At 35.8% G+C, this 27,614-nt stretch overlaps 1 pseudogene; it reads right to left on the minus strand.

The window, feature by feature from the left end:
* Positions 1-5,483: 5,483 nt before the first annotated feature.
* Positions 5,484-27,458, minus strand: LOC129039047 (transportin-3-like; annotated as a pseudogene).
* Between the last annotated feature and the right edge of the window lie 156 nt (positions 27,459-27,614).

Below are 27,614 nucleotides of genomic sequence, written 5' to 3' on the forward strand. Positions count from 1 at the left end.
CTATTTATTCATTATTAATCTGGTGGCAGAGATGTATCTTAATTCCTGATGGGTTTTACATGCTGTTGCTATTATTTGTTGGGAAATTTTCCTTTTTCTTTCCTATTAAATCTTCATTCCAGGAGTTGTGTTTATTTGGCACTAAGTTAAAAGGAGAGGATGTTGTTAAAAGAAGGGACCACTTTACCGTTCCTTTTAACACAGCATCTCAGTACCTACTGCTACTAAAATCCAATTGATTCAGTCTCTGAAGTCTGTCATCAAAGGTTAATTCAGAAACTATTAGAATTTGCAGATGTAATTTTTTAATCTAAAAATATATATCAGGGTCAAATCGTTGGAGTTTTGTACAACAAATTTCCGTTCTGTAGGTTTTGGTAATAGGGTAGTTGCCATATTGTATTTTGATTTCATTATTTTTCAATGGTATTCATAGAGTACTTTAGACTTCCCATCCTAGAGGTATAAGGAATTTAGAAAAGAAACAAAACTTCTTCCAATAAAGAGTTCTGTCTACACTAATATGTACAAATAAGAGCATTTCAAATTGGTGCAGCTGATGAGCAATGTCTGAAGTATTAGAAGATTGAAGTATCCAGACATTGGCCAGAGTATATCTATCTGCTCTAAAATTGAAGTATGGTACACAAACAGAAATTTAATAAAATCCAAAGAGATAACAAATAGTACATTCTCTTCCAGAAGAGTAATAATTTAATTCCTAAGATTTTCCCTTTTCCCCAAAGAATTCAAGGAACTAGTAATGTTAAGTTCATTTGAAACATTTGTACACTTCATATTATATAGGCATGACTGAGTGAACACTCCCTAAGATAACCCCGTTTCCTTTTAAACCCAGAACCCAAATAGACGTTTCTTTCTCGTATGTGCAAATATGTATTAGGACATGGTATCCTATGTGCCTTGTACCTAACTCCCTGTTCCTTTAAGGGACTCAGAAAGACAGTCTGTGGTATTGACATATTTTGATTTCAGTTGAAGATTCAGATGTCCTAGGAATACTGGAGTTTAGACCTGGAACTATATTGAGGGTACCTGGAGAGTCAGGTCAATACTATAGTGAGCTGGCTTTCCCCTCTTGTTACAGGTATTCTGGAGGTGGGGGGCAATGGCCACTCAATGTGCCCAGGACAACTCTGGATAGAGAAGCATTTTATGACTCTCTAGAGTAAAAAGCTAATTTTTACTTAAGTTTGGGTACACCCCACATTGATTTGACTTTCAGCTCTTTTACTATTATTATTATTATTGTTTTGCAAAGAATTTCGATGGTAGTGCAAAGCAGTATAGATTGTGTTAACTCATAGTTTTTCTTTCATTCAGCCATCTTCATTTTGGTTTTGCTTCTGGTTTGCCTGAAATAGACCCCCCAAATTGGGCTGCTCTGAAACTTCATGTAAGGGCTGCTGAACTCATGGGTACTCCAAAGACTTTTATGGCTCTGTTGTTTGCCCCTTCCTGTCTATCCCGATATTTAAACATTCAAGAATACTCAAATGTTCTTGAATATAAGGCTTTGTTTTTGTTGCCATCTAGGTAAGTCTTGTATAAGAATTCAATTTATTCCAACAGAAAAAGAATGCCTGTTACAGGTCAAGGGCTATGCATGAAAGTGAGGATCTGATAAAAGCAAGAGGAGCATGCTGTAACTCATGAGAAAATCAGAGAAAAATAGAAAGCAATGAAAACTAGATACCGTTATGGTCTGATAAGTAGTTCCATTTCCTTATTGTGAGAATTTTTGAGAGAGTATACGCTAAGCCTTATGATTATCATATCAACTTTTCCTCCTCAGGAAAATGGGACCACAACATTTTATTTTATTTTTATTTGTTTTGTGGAGAAAGGGTCTTGTTATGTTGCCTAGGCTCATCTCAAACTTCTGGCCTCAAGCAATCCTCCAGCCCTGGCCTCCTGAAGTGCTGGGATTACAGGCCACAACACATATATTTTGATGACATTACAGTTGTTTCAGTAGATATCTGAAAGAATAATGATATGTGATTAGTAGGTATAATTAAGCTCTTGAGAAAAATAAAGCACTATATTAAATTTCTAAGCTATGAAAACAATGGAATAGCATATTATAGATTATTTTTATCAATGTGAGAAGGACTCCAGATCTGTGTTCATGATACTTGGGTTCCAGTGCTGGATCTACCACTAAGTAGCCACATGACCTTGAAATTAGTTAATTCTCTTGACCTCCTTGGGACTTAGTTTCTTCGCCTATAAAATGAGGGGGCTTTTGTAGACAGTTGAACTTTATAGACTCTGTCAGCTCTTTAACTCCATGCCTTTTGAAGGCATTTTGAGAAATAATAATCAATTAGCCTTCTTTATTTTTTACAAAAATCTCCTGTAGGGGTATGTACCCAGGTGACAGCTGGGGGCTCTATTTAGTCAACTTATTAGTGAAAATATTCCTGAGTTTGTTCAGAAGATCTACAGATATGCTAATTGGCAGCTGCTCCATTCTTCTCAGGGAGCAATTCCAGGTGAAATATTTGGAATTGGATTTGAAATAGTTTTTCCTTATTTCTGCCTGGGAGATTTATGTAAGAGAATAAAAAATTTACCCTAAGTCAGAAAATTCTCTGGTCTGATCCACCTCTTCCAGGACTTTATGAGCAGAAGGGAAGGTTATGGCAGTTTTTCATTTTCTATAAGAATGTCAGAGCTTGGAACAGTAATGGAGTCTGGAATTGCTCTTCATAAAAGTATATGAAATTATAAGCAGAATGGGAGGGAAATGCAACAGGTGAGATCAGAGATATAAATATAATTTTCCTATTACAAAGTACTTTTCTTTCTCCAAATGGCATTCAGGGATAATCCTCCCTGATATCCATGATGGGTATTTATCTGGGTATTAATATATTTCATTGCAAATAACTTCATACTATATTATTATTGTGATAAACTCTCCTCTATCTGGAGCTTTCCCAAGTGGTGTAACACCCTAAGCAAAGCTGCTTCTGTCAACAATGCAGGTGGCTGTTGAGTTCTTTAGAATTCCAGACCATGGATGAGGCATTCCATGAAACATGACATCCAAAGCCTAATAAAAATCGTGAATTTTAAGTCTTGACTAAGTTTGCAAAGAAATGAGGGTAAGGCAACTCAAGTATCCCAAGACAAGCCAACCACAGTACCTCTAAGGAACTGGCATTCATATAACCCTAAGAATGTAAATTGAATAATAATTTTGTAGACTTTAAACCCACAGCAGATGCCTGAGGTCAATATTAAATGCACAAAAGAAGATACTGTGCTTAAAATTCAGCTATAGAAACTTGAAGACTTTGTCAGATGTCCAAGGCTTTCTCTAAGTAGAAAAAAACATATTCTGTTGAGCACATGCATGATACATTATACATGCAGACATTCTAAGGGTTTATGAGTGGTGGTAGAGAGAGTAATTATGGACTACTATTCACAGAAAAGGCAAGAGGAAAGACAGAATTGCATTTTAATGTCACAAATAGTTCAAAGACAAGCCTGAGACATTTTTAGACAGGGAAGAATTTGAGCAGGAAGGAAGATACAGAGCCGTCCCCAAAGAGACTTGCTCAGAGCAGAGAGCCCTACAGATCATTCTCTGGAGAATGGTCTTAGAGTTAGAAGGAGTCATTGAAGACCTGGAGCTTAAATTTCCTTTCTGCTGAATGTCTGTGTGGAAATACTGCTTCTTTTTTTCTGTGTTTGCTTTCTCTCTTTTAAAAGAAAAATATCAGTCCTGGCTATTCATTCCTCGTTAGAGTTGTTTTAATATATAATGCCCACCAAAATTATTTGTATTCCACGGTTCTTAAGTCAAACCTATTTCAGTCAATTTCTATGTAATCAATTCCATTCCAAAACAAGGTCTACATTTCTAAATGCAAGCATCAATATTGGAACAAAAAAATTGCTCTTCTTGTTATTAAGCTAGTGAGATGCTTCTGTCAATTCTGGCATCCTTGTAGGGAAAACACATTACTTTTCCATGAATGAAAGCTGTGATGTAAATTAATAGCTTGGTAATTAGTTGTCTTGACTCATACAAAAAGGATGATGAGCAGCCTAGTGTTGTAAAAAGAACAGCAGCTTTGGAGTCAGGAAGGTCTGTCTATCTCTACCACTTACTAATTTGTTTGGTCTTGGGAAAGTTGCTTAAAATCTAAGCTTCAGTTTTCTCATCTAAAAAGTGCAGTTATAATATTTGCTTTATAGAAATGTTCCAAATGTTAAAGTGAGTAGGGAGTGTAAATCACTTAGCACAAAGCCTGGCAAATTACATAATTCAAGTCAATATTAGTTTAGCAAATCCCCCCTGCTCCAATTCTGGGAGTTATTTTCTTTAGCTATGCTTGACTCAGACAGTGTATTGGCAATGCAGCTGTATTGGGCATTGAACTGTTGTGCTCCCATCTTGATGGGCAGGGCTCCTAACATCTCCAATCTTTTTTTTTTTTTTTTCAGCACCTGCTTCTTCCATTTCTCTTGCCTCAAGACAATGGATCTCTATCCCGACGAGTTGTAAACTACTTCCACTCCATTTGTTGTGGAATGAAGAATCATGAACCATTCTTTCCAGGTGGCCTTCAGTTAGAGCTTCAGAAGGGTAACTTAGAACCCTTAGACCATACCCTTTCTCTATCTCTTTTTCTACTTTTTTTGCCCTTAAACTTTAATTTTACTGTCATATTCTCTATTGTCTAGATCACTTACTTAAATATTTTATTAGCTTTTTATATACTTTTGACATTAATAATTATAAAATATGAGACTATATATAAACTTTAATATCTATGGAATTACATTAATACCAATGTTTTTCATAGTTATGCATCCTGTTTCCTCCATTTAAACATGGCTTCTGGGTAAGGATTTGATTTAGTAATAGGTAGGATATATACTATGTCACTGAGGTTAGGGGTCTTCCAAACTAATGTCACTGATGACAAAACTTTTTTTTAAAAAAAACTTTGGTCAACAACCTAAAATAGCTGAAGACTGGAGGTCTTTGATGTAAATTTGACTGATGTAACTATTATAATATGATAATGCAGCGGTTTGACTATAGCACCAGTGCTGTGTTGGAAATATAAGTATGATGACTTTTTGCTATGTATTTTAAAGGGGTAGCAACACCTTGTGACCCTGGACATCTCAGGCCTGGAAGGCCTGGCCACTTGTGATGAGAGTTAGGGCTTTATCCAGTTGACTAGAGGGCCAGCTCTCTGGAACAGCCTGAGGCCACAACATGCTCCCAGGATATATTTGTTATACTCTGTAACCTGCTAACATTTTCTTAGCCTAGGTGCCCCTAAAAGAAGAGGCTGAGACAAGGGTTTGATATGGTTGTTTTGGGAAGAAAGTCCACAGAACAGGGGTGAAGGACTAGAAAAAGTGAAATCAAGAACAATTTAAAAGCAATCAAAATGTGCATTATGGAACTGATCAATACTTTGCGAAATTTAGATCAAGGAACGAAATGTATATCCTTCAGCTTCTAAGCTCCAGAATTGGTTCAGAATTGCTCCTGGAACATTTTGCCTTATACTTCCAAGTGTGCTCATCATCTGGCTGGCTTTGTGCTTCTGCAGCACCCCTTGTGGGGACAGGGTGTGGAAAGCAAATGGAATTTGGTGCAGTTGGAAAGAGCTCTTTCTGGACGCCTTGGAAACACCTGGAGAAAACAAAATGTCCCATAAGTGTAAGAAGTATTTAATACAGAAGTGCTCTTTTCCTTCAAGCCAGTCAAGGAACGACCCAGTTTCCTTCGGCATCTGTCTGGAGTAGTGAAAAACCTAAACTTGGGACTTGACTCTGTAGTTAAAGTCCACAGCCAGAGACTTTCATGTGCTATCTTAGTTGGGTTCCCCTGAAAGCAGAGCCTGCGATGAAAGTGTGGATGGAGGTAGTTTATCTGGGCATTTCCATTCCAGGGAGCCAGAGTTCAGGAGGAGGGGTTGATATAAGGAATGAGGGAGAGAAAATTAAAAGATATAAGAATGTATGTTATTGATTAGGCCACCCTGCGGGGACTGGGGCTTGGTCTTGCCTGGACTTTTGAGGAGTAGTATGTAATATGTCTCTTTCATTGTCCCTCAGGCTTAGGGAAGTTAAGTACATCTCCTTAGGTCACAGAGCTAATAAGTGGCAGAAGACAGATTTTTAATTCAGATCTGTGTGACTCTCAAAACCTTCTATTTAACTACTAAGCTGTAACGTTTGCCTATGTGGCACATTTTTCTTATGATAATCTGATGTCTATTTAAAATCCCCCAGTCTAGAAGATAGAAGTCAGGTAAGAACAAAATTATCACACGTCCTTAGTGATCAGGCATAATCTGATGTCCAACTGACTGATTTTTAAAGATTATGTCATTATGTCATTTAATTCTATGTCCATAAGACTATCACTAGAATTTGAGATGATAAAAAATAGATTTGCCTACCACTATTCCCAGAATAGTAGACAGGAAATTTAACAGTTAAAATGTCTTGAAGGAAAGTATTACATGTTACATACACTAACATTGTTTTCCTTTATTTGTTTATTTACATGGAAAATGTCCAGGGGATCTAATACTCATGGTATAGTATAGAGGGGTATATGAGATATCATACAACTTGGACAATTTTTTGTGATAACAAGGAATAGAGCAGTTAAAACAATAATTTGATTACTCAATAATATTTTGATTAATCATAATATTAACGATATTTTTGAAATTGTCTAAGAGTGTGTTTGTGGCTTCATTGTTTATGTTGTAGGCAAGCTTAATTGTCTGTGGATGGCTTTTTGATGTTAAAGGGGCAGTTGTTTGTCTGTCTCTGCTTAGGACCTACCTAACCAAAATTACAAAGGAGCAATGTTTGCCATTAATGTCTTAAGGCTTCGTTTTGGTCATGGTTTTCCCTTTCTCCACACTCTCCAATGGCAAGTACGTCTATTTTAGCAGGGGAGGCTTTGTGATCCATCATATATAGTTTGCTATGAACTTAAATAGGTGTATTTGTTTTTATTACCCCTTGCCACATTCCTTATGCTGCAACAACCCTAAATTATCTTCAGTAGCCTAAAAACAGTGTGGCTCTGACATTGACTCGATTCATGCATCCCCCTTTTTCTGTAAGGCCCTCCTTCTTCCTCTTGGCTTGGCTATCTCCTTATCTTTTGAGACTCAGCTCAGGAATAACTACTTCAAAAAGTCACCCTTGGTACTCTTGTCCTTTCCAGAGGTAGGAGACCCTCTTTTCTGGTCCCATAATGTTCTGTGTAGATACCTATTATTATACTTATCACATTATTTCACAGCTATTGTTTTAATTACATAGTGATTTTCTTGAGGGCAACAACTGTGTTCTCACATTTGTCAACTCAGGACCTAGTAAATAGAAGGCACTTTATATATGTCTGCTAAATTAAATATGAACTGAATTTAATATGTTAGGGGCAAGAATTCTTTCTCTAGCTCCCAAAACAATATCATAAAAAGGCTACTTCTACTTGCCCCGGTGGAATATCAATATTTCCATTCTATAACTCTTGCACTCAGGGTTTATAACTCAGTGAAGAGTTAAATTTGATCTACATAGTTTCATTTGATTAAAATAATTTTACATAATAGTGGGGGAGTTCAATGAGTTGGAATGGAGTAGAAAATATGTTTCTGAATTTTAACTGACACAAGAAACCAATTTTCAAACCAAATAATATCCTTTGGTTTTAGTGACATTTTGTGCCAATTCTGAGTCATTGCATAGCTAACTAGAAGCTTCAGAATATTTAAAAAATATGCATGCTGTATGGATGGTGGAATGTCCAGAAAGTTGTTACCTTGAACTTCTGTACTCACTGCTTCTTTCCCTGCTTTTTGCAATTCCTTCATATATGGGAAGATTACCATACATATGTAATCGTTTATATTTGTAAGTTTGAACCTAGTGCTTAGGCAACCTACATAATTCTAAATTTTAAAGACTGCATAAATACATGCTCATGGATATTGAGGGAATTTTCAACTCCCATTTCATACATAATCATGTCATGCATTCTAAAAGCACAGTGTTGGGGGAAAATCGCAAATCGAAGTCATTTATATCTAACGCCATTAGTGAGAAAACTTTAATATTAAAATGGTAAACATCAATTATTGCTATCACTGTGACAGCTTGGTAGAATGAACTTAAAAGATGGGGGAACCTAGACAGTTAAAATACATGTTTTGTTGCATTTTAATTATTGGAGCTCTATATGTTGAAAAAAATGTTCAAACAAATATGCAGATATACATATGGTTTACTGAGTATTTGTACTGCCACTATTTTAGAAATATTTTCCTCTTTCTTCCTCCACTGTTATGTAGACTCTACTAATCTACATTCAACACTTAAGACTGCATTTCAAACATTTTTCTATTCAAAAGTCTTCCATGATTTATACTAGCTTGCTCTAATAATTTCTTTTTTTCTATTTCTCAGCATTTATTTATCTAATTTTTCCTGCATATTTTTCCAAACATATAATACTTTTTCACAATTTTATCTTTTATTCAATGATATTAACTGTGAGCGTTTGTGTCTGTGTGTGTTAGTATGATAGGAGTTTCAAAAAGAAAAAATGGTTCTTTTCACTTACTGTGTATCAGTCAGGTTTCAACCAGAGAACCTGTAGGATGGGGGTGTGTGTGTGTATATGTGTGTGTGTGTGTGTGTGAAAAACAAGAATTGCTTTGCATTTTCAGAGCTGGGAAAACAAATTCAAAGTCTATGGGTCAAGCAGTCAGGAAAGGAAAATTATGAGCAGGATGAAACTCCACAGGTGAAATTTCTTTCTCTCTGTCTCTCAAGCCTCAGCTCTACTTGTAAAGCCTCCGACAGGTAATTCAGGACATTTTCCTTTCCTTCAACTCAATTGATGATGAGAGGCCCCCAAATACATCTGCAAAATATCTTTACAGTAACATTTAGATTAGTATTTGATTGAATAACTAGACCGTGGTCTAGTTATTGTGGCATATCACAAATGCCATCAACCACATTTACACTCTGATGGAGAGTCAGGAGGGTTATAAGGTGTGCATTAATGAAGCCAGCGAGTAAAATGATAATCCAAAAACTATGCGGTACTGTTGGAATTCAAGACATATGCAAGGTTATTAAAGTACTGAGGTTAATCTGAGAAGGTTTTAAGCTGGGCCTTGAGCAAGAATTGAGTATGGCAGTTTAATCTGGAAAAGAGGTCGTGGAAAATATTCCAGATTATGAGAGAGGTATAAGTATGGGCAGATGGGTAAGACAAAAAGGCAAAGGACAGGAATTAAATTAGGTTGATTGACAGGAGTTATGAACTTACATTCCTTTATGGGCTAGGCAGGCAATGTAAATTATCAAAGTAGGAAAACATCTAAGACAACTAGGAGTGGTGGGAACTGGGCTGACCAGGAGAGCTTGTACCCACCTTAAAGTCATCAAATTAAAACAAGCAGACAAAAAGCACTGTTTCAGCCAAATAAAATATACTGGGAGCTTCAACAAAGGATACCCACATAGAAAATGCTACTTAGTAGCTCTGTGACCTTGGGTAAATTATTTAATTACTCTGAACCTCAGTTTTCTCATTTTTAAACTAGTGGTAATAATAGTACCCCCTCGATAGGGTAAAATACTAGTATATGAAAGTGCTTAAAAAGGGCATGGAACATATTAAGTGTTAGTCGTTTAATTTTTTAGTAAGTGCTAGTTGTTTTTGGCCTCTCTCCCCATCCCCCAGCCCCTCCACCCTCAGGGTATACTATCTGTATCTATATATCTATCTATGTCTATATCTATAGCCAACTAGTTTAGTAAACTATGTTAAATTGATAGAGGTACAAATAGAAAAAAAGTTTTTTTTTTCCTTCTAACCATTGTTTTCAAACATGCTCTGATAAATCTTCTTTCTTTACACCTTGTCTGTCACTTGAACAGACCCATTTCTTTCCTAGTCACTCATAGGCATTAAAGCATCTAATTTTCAGGTATTTAAAAGTTCATTCCAATCTAAAACTTAAGTTCCATTCAATTTCCCTCCCTACTCCCCTCCCTTTTTTTCCTGCTTTCCTTCCTCCCTTCCATTCTTCTCCTGTCCCTTTCCCTTCCCTCCTCCCTTCCTGTCCCCTTTTGTCTCCTCCTTTCCCCTCCTCTCTCCTTCCTGTACAGGTATTTTTTGAGTGCTTAGTCTGTGCTAAGCTCGCAGGAAGTTTTTAGAGGAGGATAAGGGTGGGGTTTCAGTGCTGGGAATACTGAGATAATGATAAGTACTTGCTGTCTATCGGGATACATAGGAGTTGTATGTAGATCAATACTGAGGCATCAGGGATGTCTTTCTGTATGAAGTAATGTCTAATATAAAACCTGAATCATAAATAAACATTAGCTAAGTGGGTGAGGAGGGACAATAAGGGTACAGAGAGAATTTCTGGCAATGGGAATAGTAGACGTAACAATAAAAATTAGAACATGCTGTTTTCTGGGAACTACAAGTATTTCACTATGGCTAGAAGAAAAGTGCAGGCAGTTAAATAAGAGGCATGAAAAAAATGCGGCATTACACATACCTTAATTTTTTTTAAAAAAAGGAGGCTTAAAGTGTTTTATGTCACTTTCCTGTGGCCGAGTAGGCAGTATAGCTAGAACCAGGTTCTCCTTTGTCTCCTTCCTGCTTCACTGAGCTCACATCACGCCATACCCCAGGACCATCCTGCCTCCTCTTTATTAATACTAATGAAAGAGAGAGGCAAATGAAGAGTCTGATTCCACTCATCCCTTCATTTAGAGAATCCATGGGAAAAGAGCATTTTCCTAAGTCATAGCTTTCAGAGGGAATGTTCTGCAGACGAAGCCATTCAGAGGGGGACGTTCTGACTGTGTGGATACAACCCATTTTTTTTGGTCTTCTATTTTTTTTTAATGTTATTTAATTCTTTTGATCATTGGATTCTTTTGTTTCTTTAAACTTTTAGGAGCTTTGCTTTTTAGTTCTCCATTATTTTGAAACTGGCCTATCTAGGGGAGAGGGGCAAAAATATTTTTCCTCACTGGTTCGTTACTGGTGGCCTGTAGTGCAGGCATTTTTCAGGAGCCATTCTCTCATGCCTGACTTGGACTGTGTTCTATGGGGATCTTGCTGCATTTTAGCATTTTAATTTCAATTTCTGCAGCATAATACTATTGATTCATTCAAAACCTTGTTCTCTGTATAATATTTTATATGTTGGTTATATACATTTTAGAGGTTTAAAATATATGGTCACAACCTAGTAATACAAATAGTGACATGATCCATACTTGTACTTTGGTCCAAATTGCCTTTATACACTAAAGAAAAAAAAGTTCTGTTCGCAAAATAATTTTTTTTTTTTTTTTGAGACAAAGTCTTGCTCTGTCTCCCAGGCTGGAGTGCAGTGGTGCGATCTTGGCTCACTGCAGCCTCTGTCTGCGAGGTTCAAGCAATTCTCCTGCCTCAGCCTCCCGAGTAGTTGGGATTACAGGCACGTGCCACCATGCTCCACTAATTTTTGTATTGTTACTGGAGACAATAATCACCATATTGGCCAGGCTGGTCTCGAACTCCTAATCTCAAGTGATCCACCCATCTTGGCCTCCCAAAGTGCTGGGATTACAGGTGTGAGCTTAAAAATAAGCCAGTTTCTTGTAATATAAGTGTGGTTTCAGCTGTAGAGTTTGCATATTGCAGAAAAGTTGGCTTTAGTGGTTTTGGAGAGCTGTCATATTTGCAAAAGTATTTTAAATCAGAATATCAATACTATTATCTAGAAGTGGGATGACTGAATTATACGATAGTTCTATTTCTAATTTTTTCTTCAAAAGTATTCTTAATGCATTAATCTTTATAGGATTCCACACCAGACAGTAAGTAAAGATATACACTGTACCAACCACAATGACTACTTGAATCTTCACATTCACTTGCAAATTGGCCAACTCATTTATTTGCAGAAATCTTTTAGACCTATGGAGTTTAAATCTATAGAATGAGAATTTCTAGGGCTTAGCATAATTATTTATTAAATATTGGCTTAATTGAATTTACTTGAATTCAGAAGTGGTGTCAGGAACCAATAGTTCCATTTTTGGAGAGAAGCAGCAGTAAAACTTATGAAACAGAGAAGAAAAAGTAGGCTGATGAAAACTATGCCTGAATTGTTTGAATTTTATAAGTCTGTGTTAACTATAAATAGTGAAAAATTCTTTAGAGAATGAAGTATGTTCATAGAGTAAATAAAAGAAGATAAATATACTTAAACATCCTAGAAATTTATAAACTGGGACAAGACCCATTCTCTTTGAGCCTTAGAGCCTCTTCTGTAGGATTGATAATTTTTTAAAATTCTAGATAATTTCATGGGACCCTTTCTGCCTAAAAAATCTTGGATTTTGTGATTTTAAATTTTCTCTTCATCAAATAGACAACCAAAGATCATTTATTTATCATTAAACAAAGATCACGTGTGTGTGTGTGTGTGTGTGTGTGTGTGTGTGTGTGGTGTCTTCCTGTTAAGATCTTCTTATCCTAAAGTGAAATTGTACAGCCAAAGTATAACCCTCCAAGGAATCTGTGGAAATACTGACAGATTTAGCAGCAGGAATAAATTCTAGGGGTTCATCTTGGAGTTCACATGAAGACATTGAAAACCCTGGGGCAACTCCAAGAGAGATTATATTATTAAAGGAATTTGGATAGAATATAAAGTATTGCAAAGCAGCATCTCCTGTGCAGAGGAACTGTTTGGAAGATATAGTGAGGAGTGCTCAGTGTCACAGGGGAGTGCTCTCTGAGATCTCTGCTAGGGACTTTGGAGGAGGGCAGTGTAGAACCATGAATCAGACAGCACACGTGTGCAATGGTTGTTAATTATGTACCCTCTTGAATAGTTAGGAGAAACTTAATCTAAGTCCTATATTCCAACCAAAATAAATGCTTTTGTTTGAGGCATAGTTGTAGTACACTCCCACGGTACTTAGCACGGAGCACATACTAGGTGCCCAATAGCTACTTGTGGAGTGATGATGTGAATGACTACTGGAAATCAATCAAGGGGGCCATATGTCTTGACCTGCAGCAGTGAGAAATAAGAGGGAAGTGAAAAGACAGTGAGGAGAAGGGCTGAGCTATTAATGTTAGGTTCTGTGAACAGACGCAGTGGCTATGAACCAAACAATTATGTTAGTGAAGAGCCAACCTGAGAAGAATTAAAGTGTGTCTCTGTGCCATACAGGTAGCTGATACAGGTAGTAGCTGCCTCCCACCTGATGGGCAAGTCAGAAAGCTAGAAGAAACAGTTTAAGTCTGAGGTCATTTGCTCTATTCTTCTTATGGAGCTGAAAATTCATTAATATTTGTGCCAGAGACTCAAGTAACAAACCTGGATAATTTTTTAAAAGAAGATACATGTTCTTGGATTTCTAACAAAATAGACCAAACCTGAAAGGCACTGTCTTAATACCAATGATCCAATTAGACATTGATCATTGCAAAGGGGCTTGGATGTTGCAGATTGCTAGGAACAGGCTTCCTCGAAATGGCCAGAAATTGAATGGTATTGGTCTTCATGTAGCTTGTTGTTTCTGAATGCTTTGTGGTTGCTCCCTAGGACCAAGCGTTGTATGCTTGTGTATGTATGTGTATGTATGTGTGGTTATTCAGAAATGATTTTCCTACCAAGTCAAGTAATAGACAAAGTAAACACAGAATATTCTGTTCTTGTTGAACTAAATAGTGTGGTTTTTCAAAGGAACAACAATCAAAAGTGGTGGAAATCACTCATTTGCACATTTGCTTCTGATGAAATTAGAAACATTGAAACAAGTATCTGTGGGACTTTTCAACCTTCTGGAATTCTAGTCTATTGTGTTTGAAATAATAGTTCCTGGAACATAATAAGTACTTGAAAAATATTTGTTAAATGATTGAATGAGTGTTTCCTCCAACTGCATTTTTGAAAGCTTAATAATTCTCCCTCTATATTTAAAAACGGGAAAGCCCTTATTTCTACAACAAGAGGAAAGGATTTGGGTATCTATGGAGGGCTTGTCTATGCCAGGAACTTTGCCAAGAACTTTATATTATTTCAATTAGTTCCTACAACAACACTGTGAGGCAGGTATTTTCACCATATTTTACAAAAGAAAATTAAAGTTCTGCATGATCAAATAGCACAGAGTCCCAGAATGGTGGACTTAAGATTTCCTTTTGAGTTAAAGGATTTACATCTCCAATGGACTGGTTCTCTGGGAATCAAACTCAGGCCACACAATGAAAGTGCAGAGCCTTAACTACAAGACTACAAAGTGGAGTAGCAGAATGATGATTTAGCTTGTTTGCTCTGGAGGGCTGTTTCCATTTAAACTGCAGTTCCCTATTTTTCTTTATTGCCTCTGTGAATTAAGATGAAAACAATAGGAATATCTCTTCCATTTTCTCTTTCTAGAACTTCCTTCATTATTTCTCATTTCCAAAAATCAGTCTGGTAAAAGCTGTAGAAGTACTTATCATAGATTTAGAGAAGACTATGAAAAGTATTTTTGAGAAACAATAGCACTTTTCTCAGAATGCTCTGTAAATATTTGAAAAAGTCATGAGAAAGCCTGATTCCAGGACTGAGATTAGGTTCAGGAAATTAAGTGATGCTTCTAGTTTTCATTGGAAATGAAATGTTTTCCACTTTTCGTATTATCTTATTGACATTTAAATCATCTTGTTGAGATGTGAGAATATAGACGCTAGAGCCGCACTGCTGGGATTTGCATCGCAACTCCTCCACTTATTGGCTGGTGACCTTCAGAGAGTTACTTAACCTCTGTTTCTCAGTCTCCTTCTCTGTAAGATGGGGATACTCATAGAAACACATGGGACTGTTAGGAGAATTAAATAAGTTAAGTTTCATAAAGCACTTAGAATACCATCTGGCACAGAGTATGCTCTATCTAATATTTGTTAAATAATTACATAAAACTATCTGTCCCTAAAAATATATTGAAAAAAAAAACTCCTTCATACAAACTAATCTCCCAAATTTCATTTATTTTCTGTTCTTAGAGTGAAAGTAAGATAGAATCAGACTTCAAATGAAGACCCTATATGCTTTCAACATAAAATAAGTAAAGTATTTGATTATCAGTATGTCTTACTGTTTCATTTGCCTGATTAAAATTGAGACAGAGAGAGTTTATTCTTTTGAGTTTGTTTATCACCTGTCTACTTGCAGACAAGCGTCACAGTGACCAGTACCAAGCTTTAATTTTACTGAGTACGGATTAGGAGGTAGGGATTTGGCAAGACCAAAGTACTGGACAACACTGAATTACAAAAGATAAAATAGTCTCTGAAGTTTGAACTATATACAAAATGGTTACATTAACATAATTGACATGATAATTTCCACTGAAATATATGTTTTAAAAAACTTGAATTTCTTTGTGTTAGGCAGTTACATTTTCTAGATGACTGTATTTCAACTCAGGAAAGAAATGGCTGAAAGGCCTGAGTTGATACCTGGGCAAGATATCAAGAAATATATTATTTTCAACACTCTTCTCCCACACACAGTCTAGCAATAGCATTTATTCAGAATCTGTTCCTAGTGCAGATTTAGATTGTATACATTTTAGAAAATGTGCAGAAGATAGACAAGATGGGGGCAAAGGACATGGACATCGTCTGGGCTGAATTACCTGTGTTACTTCTTTGGAATCCAGGCTTCTGTATTCTGTGGTAATCATGTCATATCATTTAAAATAGCCTGACTTTTTTTCTCAGTGTTCCATTGAGGGCTAGAGACACTCCAAGTTAAAAGTACACATATTCACTTTTAGGAGGTATGCTCTTAGTTTGCTAACCAGTCCAGGGAGACTTCCAAGTATACAGATCAAATGGTGATGTCAGTATATTTAGCATTCAGAGGGGAAGAGAAGAAAGCTAATATTGAGATACTTCTGGCCTAGATTCCTGCCTGCCAGTGGTGACTATCACTATTAAATACAGAGACATTGGAGCATCAGTCTGTGCTTTCTCTGTGGCCCATTTGGTGCTTCAATGAACACCTGATTCCTTTAAGTATGAATTTTGGCAATTTAAACTAGTTTATCTGTCAGAGAGCCAAATGTATTTAATGTTTTACCAATTCATACTGGGGGTCAGATTATTAACTGAATCAGATACAATTATTAAAAACTGTCTCACAAGGTCAGGAGATCGAGACCATCCTGGCTAACATGGTGAAACCCCATCTCTACTAAAAATATAAAAAATTAGCTGGGCGTGGTGGCAGGCACCTGTAGTCCCAGCTACTCAGAAGTCTGAGGCAGGAGAATGACGTGAACCCAGGAGGCGGAGCTTGCAGTGAGCCGAGATGGTGCCACTGCACTCCAGCCTGGGGGACAGAGGGAGACTCTGTCTTGAAAAAAAAAAATTGTCTTTTTCCTATGGAATATTTTGTGTTTTTTCATGTAAATTTTGAAAAGATAAGGATCGGGTTCGATATTCCTCTGCTAAGCCACCGCATATTATTGGAAAAATCACTGAATCTTTCTGGGCTTCAGAATTTTTATTTCAGAATCGTGGAGAGTATGCCATTTCTTGGCCACTTGCATATGTTAGAATGGTGTAAGAAGTCTTATCTAAAAATGTTCTTTAAAGACTGGGTAGGTTAAACGTTTGAACATTAAAATAACAAAAAATTTATCTAGTTTATTTTAAAATTCATTTTTAGAATATTGGAGTTGACCTTGATGTTAGAGATCTTGCAGTCTCTGCCTCTCCCAATTAAAGATGAGGAAACTCATGACTTGCCTTCTATATTTAGCAGAAGCAAAACTAGAACCCAGGGCTCCTGACAGAGCCACACACAGCCTCAGAAAGGGTGCTGCTTAAAATTCTGACTCAGAAAGGGCACTGCTTAAAATATTTGATTTGGGCTTTAAAAATGTCATGGTGGAATCTGGAAGCAAGCCAGTTGCTTTATGCTTTTTATCCTTTTTGGTTTGAATTATTAGCTCTAATTCTGCGCAGGTCGCTGTGTTATGGAAGGGGGCTATTAGAAGACAGCAAGATTCATGGGTTTTAGACCTTATACTGCAATAAAGCAATGTAAGAAGAGGAGGGGCTTTGGGGGCACATGGTGACAAATGTAATACATCACAACACAAACTTCTTTCAGCCCCAGCAGCAATATGTGAGATGACCAAAGCCTGTAAAATTAAGCATAAGAGGAAGAATGTTTGATATGAAGATTCCTCCAGAGTAATCTAGCTCTCACCAACTCCCAATTTATTTGCAATATTAACCCTCAGTGAATAAGAAACAAATAAACCATAATATATTATTATTGGTAAAACAACAATAAGGGCAACTTTCATGTGAACTGGACAATAAAGCAATTTGCATGTTTGATAACAAGTTTAAAAGCTCTTCTAAGAAAATAATTTAATTATATATATATTTTTTGCATTCTCTACTTCGCTGTCCTATAGAATCTCAGTTTATCATAGCATAATCAGAATGCATTGTAAATTGCTAGTTACTTGTCTACCTCCAGCATGGGGCTTTAAGTTCAGTGGCCTCTAATTTCATCTGGTGCCTGCTAAATATTTGCTGAAATAATAAATGAATGAATGACACTTCCTTCCCCCAGTCTGTAGTTTAAAAATGGCCCGAAAGGTAAGATTAAGATAGAAAATACTGACATGATGATATATAAGATGAAGAATTATCTGCTTCAATTAATTAGTCAAACAACCACTATTTTTTAGCATCTGATAAACTAATGTTAAGCAATTTTTATGTTACTTTTTCTGGTAGAATGTTTTGGAGGCTCCCACTCCATTAACTCCTTTCTCCAAGATTTACAGGTGCTTATAATGCTATGGAGCAGATAGAAGCTGCTCTATAATCCTAACAGGGAATTGACATCTCCTGAATCTAAGACACTGAATCATGGCCTCAAATGAAATTTCATCAAGGTGTGTTTGGTTAATCTCAGAAACTACAGTGATTACACACTTTGAGGGCCTCCTTGTTGGGTGATGACAGAAAAGACTGAAATTATGGGAAAAAAAATGAAGGACGCCCAGCTTGCCAAAACAAATAGTCACGGGGCTCTGGCACATCAGAAAGGTGAAGTGGGGGGATGGTAGAGGGGAGTAGGGTAGGGGTAAGGTCTTTGATCTACACACCTTAGGCTATGATCCCAAAGAAATGAAATTAAACGCCCAAAACTTAATTTTCATGACAGTGTGTAACCCTCCGCTAATCATTCAAAGAATGAAGTCCTTTGAAGTATCAAAACAGGTAAATCCTTACCACCCTCCTACCCCATCCAAGGAATAGGCCAATAAACTAAAATCAATGATTTGGAGCTTTCTTTCATTCTGAAACATTACAACATCTTCACAGTAATTTGAATAGGAATTAAACACTAAGATAGCAGCAGAAAAGATAAGCTATATCCTATCAATTCTGTATTATTTTCAGCATTGCACAGGCTCTTTCATATCATGCTGTGATAGAACTTACAAGTTTTTCAGTTTTATTTTATTTTTACTGCCCTCCCCTTTTGGATTACATAAATACCAAAATGAATACATATTTTCTAGCCCTACTCTGTTTTATCCCCTTTAATACTGCAGCTAATGAGGCAAAAGGCAATCCTACTGATTCAAACACAGCAATTTGGCAACTTTTATTTCCCTAGTTCAGCTGATTTTGTTATTCTCACACATTTGTATAATTGCCATTTTTCAACTATCAAGTTAATATAGGTAGAAGGAAAGTTAGTTTGAATCTGAACCCAGTGCTAGAGGTCACAGGAAGATTACATAACAGGACAGAGAACCTCTGCAAAGTATTTAATAGCAGAGCATTTCCAGGAGAGTTCAAAAACATAAAATTGAAACCACAAGCCTAAAATATTTTGCAATTACTGACAAAACTGTGCCTTGTCAGATAATGCCGGGGAATAGCTCAAGCAAGAGGAGAGAGTTGCTAAAATAGCAATAAAGAGTATACATCTTGATTCTGTAACAACTGATTTCTTGTGTTTAATTTCTTGCCGTAATGGTTTTCCTTGAAAATTTGTAGAATAGGTAGATAAGACAAAGAAAAAAATTTCAATGCTTTGTGCAAAGGACATGACAGAGATTATGGGTTCTTTTTGAAGCAAACTCTAAAAATCTTAGTTCAGAAGCTTAAATGTGGACTGAGGGACTGTGTCCTGTTTCTCCCTGCTGGGTTCATTTAGGCTAAATCCCAGGCTGTCCTGCGTTTTAGTTGGAGACTCTCACAGTGGGGGTGATTCGACTTTCTCTGCCCTAGGCACAACATATGCTACTTCCCATCCCTTTTATAGGCATTAGTTCTGCAGACAGCACTGGTCAAATGTACATTATTCACAATCACTTTAATGCAAATATGCAAGGCTGAGGGAGAAAATATGTCACAAAGAGGCAGTCATCCATTTCTCTTCTTTTCTGATTTATTTCTTTATAGGTTCCCTTCTATATGTTTGATTTTACAATTAATACAGGATACAAATAAATAAATACGTGGCATCCACTGTGAGAACCATAAAAAAGCTCCCCAAAAATTCCCCCAAATGCCTTTTGTAAAATGCTAGTAACTAGAACCCTATAAATTGTTTTGTTTTTATTATTGTTCCTTTTTCTCTTCATGACTCTGTTTTTTTTTTTTTAATTAAGTGGAATCCCTGTGTGTACTCTGACACTGTCACATTTGTAAGAAACAGAAGAAGAATCAAAGCAAAGGGTAGAACTCTATTTAATCTGTTAAATGAAAATAAAACACACAATTAGTTTTGTACTGCAAAAATTAGCTTTTGTTGCATTTTCAACCTCTATTTAAAGAACTGTTTGATTTCTCAATAACAAGGCATCTGATCTGTGGCAGAACATTTCTAGGACAGATTTGCAAATGTATATTACACAGGCATGCATTTTAAGTTTGAGCAGAGATTATGTGGTAATTGTCTGTCTAAACCATGAAGATATAACTTACTTTGCCAGTAGTGAACCCAAGTCTTACAAAATCATCTGCCAAATATAGAAAGAAAGACTCCTGGATTTCTGATACCCTATTTCTGAGAAGTTAAACAGTTCTGTTTTGTTTTAAAGTGTATCCAATGAATTTATTTATATACAACTATTTGTCACACAAGACAACTTGACATGCTAAGCCTGGCTTTACATTAAGCACATGAAAGTTCTTCTATGTGCGGAATGAAAAACTAAAATGTAACCATCTGCACATGATATTTAGAGGTACATAAAATTGTGCCAGGGACCCTGAGAAGCCCATATGCATGAACAGCAATGTAGAATTTAAAAAAAAATGCAGAGTAATAGAACATTTGGAAGACATTGTACTACTTGAAATAATGCAATTAAAATGTTAAGTAAATCCTATGTTAGTCTAAGGTACAAGTGTAGCAAACATTTGCCATATGAAGGAAACAATATGCTTTTATTGTGACTCAATTCTGTTAATTTAATGATCTATGTCAATGTGCTTAGATATCATGTAATGCACTCTTCTGTCTTTTCAAAAGCAGTCACTCTTATTCACCTTTATGTTTGCTTTCTTATTGTTATGCTTATGATTAACTTAGGGAGTAGGGAAAATAAAAGCCAAATAAAGTGTCAAGTCATCCGTTTTTTCTTACCATGTTGTTTTAATGTAGTCTTAACCTCAGATAATTATATTAAGAATGTTACTTTTTCCCCTTGTCCTAAAATTATCTTTTAACTAAAATAGCCAATTACTCAATAGATGGAGGAGGTCTCTTCCAGTATTGGTGCCCAGTGATTTACATGGACACTTATTAATGCTAATGGAAGATATATCTGTAAATCTCTTCACTCCAAAAGGATAATGGCCTTCTATTAGTCTCCCATAAAAGGAGAATAAGCAAAGTCTTTTTTTATAAGTGATACAGGTAGTGAATTACTTAAGGGAGATTTACAGCACATGTAATTACATAGTTTAAACCATTTTGGTAGCATTCTGTGTACATTGTTGTAAATTTTAAAAATGTCAGATAAGTCTTTGAGTCTACATAAACAGCCAAAATTAATCCAGGGGACTATTATTATTAATTAAATACCTGTGTTTTCCGAGGCAAACACATGTAGTAGTGAAAATATATGTCTTCTTGTTTCTAAGAAAAAGAATTCATAAAACCTTTTTAATTTAATTTAATTAATTTTTTTCAAAACATTATCATGTGCCTAATTTTGAAAAAAGAAGCAAAAGGGTTATTTTATTTCATTTTTAAAGATAAGTGACATACACATTTATTAATGTGAATGAGGGGCTGGGGTAGGGAAAATCATAGAGTAATTATCTCACCTACATGATAGGGGTACAGATAGTAATATACTAAAAAGGTTATTGTAGATTGGATGTATCCATTTTCATTAAAATTAAAAAAGAATTTTTAAAAACCTAGATTTTGAAATAAGAATGAAATGACTTCATTTAAGTAGATAACATGGCCAGCATTGGAAATGGGATTCTGCATTATTGAATTGTAAAAGAGGAGGAGGTGTGTGTGAAGTGTTATCCTGAAGAGTCACCTAATAGTCCCTTAATTCCTGGGCCCTAGGGAAGGTCATGGTGTTAGAGTAGTTTGCCAGACACCTACACAATGGTAACACTAACCTTTGTCAAACTGAACTAAATGAAATTTGTTTTGGCATCAACTTGCCATGTATATACTGGATTCTCCTTTCTTTGCTGTCCTTTTGCTTCTTCAGACATGTATATCTCACCCTTCTCAAAAGTTTATTTGAAAAACGATACTTCAAATTAGTCATTTAAATCTTATTGAAAATTTATTAATGTATATACTACCTCTAGGGCTATTTGCATTTTAAATCTCTTCTCTAGAAGTTCTCTTAGACTCCATATTAAAGGACTCGGATACTTAGGCAGATTTCTTGAAATCATAATATGGTACTGCCAGGATTGGCTTTGGTTTACAGCCTGGCCTGAACTTTGCTTGAGAGCATAGGGAATAGGAAGGTTGGAGAGAATTTGGGAATCCTGGAAACAGGCAGAATGGTTTGTTATTTGTGGATTTACAAGTCTATGATTACATAGATGTGGTTGTCTTAGCCTGAATTTAAATGTCCATGATTGCTTCCATTTCAATTCACATAAACCCTTGTTGTCAATATTCAGAATTAGTGCTAGTTTCTTGATTTAGGGCCTAAAATTAAAATACACGAGATCAGATTAAGAGGTTCTATTTACTATATTCAATCTTTTACTCATTCTCAAAAAAGGGCTATTCCCGTTGTTGATTTCTTCTTGCGTACATTTTGGTACTTTGTATTTTTCATTTAATCTGAATTGTTCATTGTTTGGCCCAAAATTATTCATAATGATCATTTATTGTTATTTTAATGTCTATAGAACATTTAGTGGTATTTTATTTCTGATATTGATAATTTATGTTTCTTCTATTTTCTTCTGGAAATATTATAAATCTGGCTAGAGATTTATAAAGTTTATTAATTTTTTTGAAGAAACTGATTTTTGGTATATCAATTTTTTTCTATTATTATCTTTTCTGTTTTTGTTTTCTCCTCTTATTTTTATCATTTTCTTCCTTCAATTATTTTAGATTTGATTTTCTCTTTTTAAAAGATTTCTAAAGATTAATTTTGATAATCAATTTAGATATTAACTTGAGAACCCTTTTTTCCAATATAATCATTTTAAAGCTCTCAATTTCTCTCTAAGCTCTTCTTTGGCTGCATATAAAAAAATTTTAAATGATGTTTTTATTTTCCTTGGCTTTAAAACATTTTCTAGTTCTTATTGTGTTTTCTTCTTTGATATAATTTCTTCTTGGAAATAATGTGTTTTTTTTCTCTGATTGCTCTTAAGTTTTCTATTTGTCACTGATGTTCAGCAAATTGAACACAAAAGTCTTGGTGTGGTTTCCTTTTTGTTTATTCTACTTGGGGTTTGTTGAAATTAGATTTATGGTTTATAGATTTGGAAAATTTGGAAAATTATATATATTTTTGTCTCTTCTCTGTCCTCTTTTTTTGGAACCCTAAATTACTTGTATGTTAGAAAACTGGTTGTCATGCTATAGGTCACTCATACTCTGTTCAGGTTTTACAATTCTTCCAGTCTTTCATTTATTGTTTTTTACTCGTTATTTTTTGTCTTTGACATTTCTAGTTCTATATTTTCAAGTTCATCGATTTATGCTTCTGCAGTGTTTAATCAGCTGATGATTTCTTCCAGTGTATTTTTCCCTTCAGAGATTGTATTTTTCAGTTCAGTGCCATTGGGTTTCTAAAACATATTTTGCATTACTCTTTATACTTAATACTTAATACTTTTTAGAACTTTTTTAAAACATATATATTTTAGAATATATACACACACGTGTAACATAATTATACATATGTGTATTAGTTGTTGTAACATCTTTTCCTGATAATTCTACTATCTGTGCAATCTCTAAGTCTATTTCTTTTAATTGATTATTCTCTAATTTATGTTTCAGCTTTTCCTGCTCCTTTGGTAATTTTTGATTGGATATTGTATATTGTGCATTTCATATTTTTGGGTACTGTAATTTTTTGTATTACTTTAAATAAAGTTGGACTTTTTTTCTGGCATGTTGCTATATTACTTAGAAATGGTCCATTCTGTTTGAGGTTGGCTTTTACATTTTATTTATTTTTATTTTTTATTTTTTTGAGACAGAGTTTCACTCTTGTCACCTAGGCTAGAGTGCAGTGGTGTGAACTCAGCTCACTGCAACCTTCGGTTTCCGGGTTCAAGCTATTCTCCTGCCTCAGCCTCCTGAGTAGCTTGGATTACAGGTGCGTGCCACCACACCTGGCTAATTTTTGTATTTTTAGTAGAGACAGGGTTTCGTCATGTTGTCCAGGGTGGTCTCGAGTGCCTGACCTCAGGTGATCCACCTGCCTCAGCCTCTCAAAGTGCTGGGATTACAGGTGTTGAGCCACCATGCCCAGCCGGCTTTTACATTTTATTAAGGTGGGTCTAGAAGAGCTTTTACTATAAGGTTGATATAGTTCCACTACTAAGATGATACCCCTCTGAGGATTCTAATCAATGATGCATGATTTAGGAAATTTTATCTGGTGGAAAAATCAACATTTTTAAGTCCTACATCGGCTCCAAGAATATGCACAGCATTGTATTTTCTAGTGGTTTGATTCCTGGCTTCTCATACATGCATAGATTGGTACACAGCCAAAGACAGGAGCAGACCTCTATAGATTTCCAGATTTGGGCTTCTGGCCTCCAGAATTGTAAAAGAAAAAAATTTGTGTTGGTATAAACCATCAAATACGTGATAATTTGTTACAGCAGCCATAGGAAACTCATATAAATTTTATAATTATAGCTCTTACACTTATGTCTATCATCTATTTTGAGTTCTTTTTTTATATTTTGTATGAAAGGGGTATAAGTTTAATCTTTTGTCTGTGAATATTCAGTGTTCCAGCACCAATTGTTGAGAAGACATTTCTTTCCTCATTAAATTGGGGAAATCAACCTTGTTGAAAATCAATTAGCTGTAAATGTTAAGAGTGTGTTTCTGAGCTCTCAATTCTATTTAATTGATCAATATATTTCCTGTTAGGCCAATACTACATCGATTTGATTACTGTAGCAGAGTACTAAATTTTGAAATTGGGAAGTGTGAATTTTCCAACTTTATTTTTCTTTTTCAAGACTGTTTTCTTTTTCAAATTTAGTTTTCTTTTTTTTTAAAGTCTCTTTCTTTCTTTCTTTCTCTTTCTTTCTTTCTTTCTTTTTCTTTCTTTCCTTCTTTCTTTCTTTCCTTCTTTCTTTCCTTCTTTCTTTCTTTCTTTCTTTCTTTCTTTCTTTCTTTCTTTCTTTCTTTCTTTCTTTCTTTCTTTCTTTCTTTCTTTCCCTCCTTCCTTCCTTCTTTCTTTCTTTCTTTCAGTCCTGCTCTTATCACCCAGGCTGGAGTGCAATGCTATAATCTGTAATCTCGGCTCACTGCACCTCCGCCTCCTGGGCTCAAGCAATTCTCCTGCCTCAGCCTCCCAAGTAGCTGGGATCACAGGTGCACGCCACCATGCCCAGCTAATTTTTGTATTTTTAGTAGATATGGGGTTTCCCCATGTTGGCCAGGCTGGCCTCCAACTCCTGACCTCAAGTGATCCACCTGCCTTGGCCTCCCAAAAGGCTGAGATTACAGGCATGAGCCTCTGCTCCCAGCCCTTTTAAAAAAAGTTTCTTAAAATTATTTTTCCTTTTAGAAACAAGTTTACCAAGAAACCAGCTCCCCTCCCACCACACTGGGCAGGCTGCAGTCATCTTTCTTTAAACTGCTCTGATTTTCCCTCACACCCCAAACAGGATCTCCTCAGGATGGCCTCAGAAAGCTGGAGTCTCTCCGTGCCTGGCCATACAGCCTGCTGGTGGTGAAGGCCTCTCTGCCACATTGGAGGTTTCTGATTGTGGGACACAGCCTGGTTTTTTGTTTTCTTCCTGTCTTCTAATTTAAAAGACATCCCTGGGTGACAGGAACAGTGCAGGCGTGTGAGCTGTTGAAAGAACCTGGTGAAGTCTTGCAAGGTCCAGCAAATTGCTTACATTCCTCAGCACTAGCGACTTGCTTGTGGAAGTCTGTAAGTTGTTTGTGTGTCACTGTGCTGGGCTCCCATGGTTGTCTCCTTTGGCAATCCTTTCAAGGAATTCTCTAACCATTGACAAAAAAAATTGGACTTTCAATCCGCATGACCTCCTAGAGCACTTTAGCCACATCGGGTAGGGTATGTTGGGGAGGAGACAAAAGCAGCATATGTGGAGCAACTGGCTGACAAGTTACTGTCTAAGCTGGTTCATCACCTGCCCAATCAGTTCTTTCTGTAAATCAAAGTCTTCCCCATGATCATTGGCTACCCCTGTATGGATGAGGTCTGGTGGGAAACTCATGACACTACATTTGGCATCCCAGTGGTCCAGGGTAGTAGAGGCAATGGCCCACTGTGATATAAGGATGATTACTTGGCTCTTCAGCAAGATGACAGGGCTATACTAAATAAACCTGGTGGCTATCCAGGCTGAACATGTCATCTACAGTGTCAGGGTGATTCTGGAGACCGTTCTGCTGTTCTAGGAGCTGAAAGGTGGGGATGCATAGTGCCTGGACATGTCTACTAGTTCCTGTGTTTTGGCTATTTTGGGCCCCTGCATTTCCACATGAATTTTATGATCAGACTGTCAATCGATGCAAAAAGGTAACTGGGATTTTGACAGGAATTGTGTTAAATCTGTAGATCGATTTGGGAGTATTACCATTTTAATATTAAATTTTTCAATCCATGGACTTGAAATGACTTTCCACTTACTAATTTACTAATATATTTTAAATTTTCTTTTTATGAAATTTTTGCAGCTTTCAGTGTATAATCCTTGCATTGTTTTTCTTAAATTTATTTCTAAGTATTTTATTCTTTTTAATACTCTTCTAAATAAAATTGTTTTCTTAATTTCACTTTTGGATTGCTTATCACTAGTGTATGGAAATTCAATTTATTATTATATGTTTATCTTGTGTCCTGAAGTCTTTCTGAACTTGTTTATTAGGTGTTGTACATTTTAGTGGATTTCTCAGGATTTTGTATGAACAAGATCATCTATTTGTAAGTAGAGATAGTTTTACTTCTTCCCTTCCAATCTGGATATTGTTTATTTCATTTTCTTAACTATTTGCCTTGATTAAAACCTCTAGTACAATGTTGAATAGAAATGGTAACAGCAGACATCCTTGTTTTGCTCCTGATGTCAGGGAAAACACATTCACTGTTTCACCCTTAAGTATGATTATAGGTGTAGATTCTCATAAATGGACATTTATATCATGTATATTTTAAATTAATACTTTTCTTTTTTAAAAAAACAGCAGCTTTAGGTTTTCAGAAAAATTGAGTAGAAAGTATAGAGTTTTAATGTTATCTTTCCCTCTCAGTTTCCTTTATTAACATCTTGTGTTGGTGTTGTACATTTGTTAAATTGATGAATGATGAATCAATATTGATATATTCTAAGTGAAATCCATAGTTTACATGAAGGTTCAAATTTTGTGTTATATTATGGGATTGAGGAATGCACAATGTCATGTATCCACTATTACAGCATCATCCACACCACCCTAACAACAATGGGTATTTTAACTGCTTCTTTCGTGTTTTTTTTTTTTCTACAGTGTTATATGCTTGACATTATATAGTTTGTAGATTTTTTAGACTGGCTTCTTTTACTTACCAATATGTTTGTAAGTTTCCTTTATGTCTTTGCTTGATAGCTCATTTTTAAAAATCACTGCACAGTGTTCCATTGTATAGATGCACCACAATTTGCTTATTCATTAACATATTGAAGGACTTCTTACTCACAAGATTTCGCAATTATGAATAAAGCTGCTGTAAACACTGATTTGCAGGCCTTCTTTGGACATTTTTTCAACTCATTGGGTAAAAATGTGATTGCTGGA

The sequence above is a fragment of the Pongo pygmaeus genome, chromosome 5 (assembly GCF_028885625.2).
Source record: "Pongo pygmaeus isolate AG05252 chromosome 5, NHGRI_mPonPyg2-v2.0_pri, whole genome shotgun sequence".
NCBI classification, from domain to species: domain Eukaryota; kingdom Metazoa; phylum Chordata; class Mammalia; order Primates; family Hominidae; genus Pongo; species Pongo pygmaeus.